The sequence below is a fragment of the Acanthisitta chloris genome, unplaced genomic scaffold (genome assembly GCF_000695815.1).
Source record: "Acanthisitta chloris isolate BGI_N310 unplaced genomic scaffold, ASM69581v1 scaffold27307, whole genome shotgun sequence".
Lineage (NCBI taxonomy): Eukaryota > Metazoa > Chordata > Aves > Passeriformes > Acanthisittidae > Acanthisitta > Acanthisitta chloris.
The window spans coordinates 22,000-23,489 of record NW_008682437.1 but is presented as its reverse complement, the minus strand read 5'-3'; the positions used below and the strand labels follow the sequence as shown (position 1 = coordinate 23,489).

Below are 1,490 nucleotides of genomic sequence, written 5' to 3'. Positions count from 1 at the left end.
CAGGAGGGAGGGAAGGACTAGGAAATGTGAGTTCTCTCGATTCAGTCGTCGTGTGGAGTTGTTCTCGAGCACTTCAGCTCTCATGCTGCCTGCCCTGTGTCTCCTTGTCCGTGGGGCCACAGCAGTTGGTCACTTGACCGCTGCTGGTCCTGAGCTCTGGGAAGAGGTGTTGGACCAGGCAGTGCTGTGTACGTGTCGGTCCAGAATGGCCTTTTCTGCCCTGCTGTTGCACAGGTTGGAGTTGACTAAGAAAAGATGCAATCTGCAGTGCGAGGTGAGGTGCTGTGAGGCTCTGGAAGATCACACATGTCTAGTGTGCCAGGCTGTAGGCAAGCCAGGGGTTGGTGGGAGACTTCGCTCTGAGGAGGTGTGTGTGGTGGTGTACAGTCACTGCTGGCAGGAGCTGGCCTGTTCCATCTTGGTTAGTGAGAGTCTCATTTTGGGAGGCTGAAGGCAGAGTTTAATGAGAGTTTTTTACTGGAATGGATGGAGAAATGCTGTGCAGGGGTGTTCCCGGGAGCTGTGGGTGCTGTGCTGCTCGGGCCCTGCTGTGGATCCACCTTGGCCTCAGGACACAGCCTGGGCAGCAGTGTGGGTCAGGGGGTCAGTGGCTGCAGAAGGGTGTGGGATGGAGCTCTCCTGGCGCTGCCCCTCGTGCAGTCAGTCGGGGCTGTCTCTCCTGCCCCAGGCTGGGCTGGGGTCACTCCCCTGCCCTGGCAGGAGGAGCAGGCGCTGCGTAGGGAGTGGGAGAGCTGCAGTTCTCTGGCACTGCTGGGTCTTGGGTCTCCACCATCACCATCTAATAATTCCTTTGTATGAACTGTCCTTGGCTCACCTGCAACGACAACTGTGCACTTTGACTTGCTTTTTTTCTTACTACTGTAAACTATGCTGGATTTTTGTGGCAAACCTATCTAACTTTTTTAATCCTTTTCTTTCTTTTTTCTACAGCATTGTCCAAGATATAACAGTTGGTACAAAGGTAGGCACTTCTCACTTTTTCTCTCTTTTTACACTGCTCAGCATCTGACCTAGTTTTGGCTTCATCAAATGTAGATCTTCAGCTGTAAAGGGTTATCTCTGGTACCATGTAAATTGGTTTTAACCAGAAGGTCATTTAGTTTCATGTGCATTTAAAACTTATAATATGGCTCAGCATTCAGCTCTTGGCATTGGACATTAATTATCAACTTTGTTGCATCTAGAAACAGCCCTTTCCCCTTCTCAAATGTCAAGCTATGCTTGTTTCTTGTGTGCAGACAATGCTTCTCCAAGGAGAAATGGTCCCTTTCCTTGGAGAACTGCATTTCCTTTGTGTGAATTCCTGTGCAGTCAAAAATCCTCCTGCCACAAAAAGGGAGTGTTTAGCTGTTGAATTTTATCTCTCGTGAGTACAGTAAATATGACCTTTGCCCTTCTGGTCTCAGGTTTGGAAAGTGCAGACTTAGCCCTGAAACTCAGAGTGCTGACAGGAGGCTCCTTATCTGCTG

The 1,490-nt window shown here is 49.9% G+C and overlaps 1 protein-coding gene across 1 annotated transcript in view; it reads left to right on the top strand.

Annotated features, from left to right (window-relative positions):
- The first annotated feature begins 744 nt into the window (after positions 1–744).
- PTBP1 (polypyrimidine tract binding protein 1) overlaps positions 745–1,490 on the top strand; it is a 19,697-nt gene continuing 18,951 nt past the window's right edge. The window contains exon 1 of the mRNA XM_009078537.1: positions 745–982. The gene's annotated coding sequence lies outside the window, so the exon portion shown is untranslated. The remainder of the gene's footprint in view (positions 983–1,490) is intronic.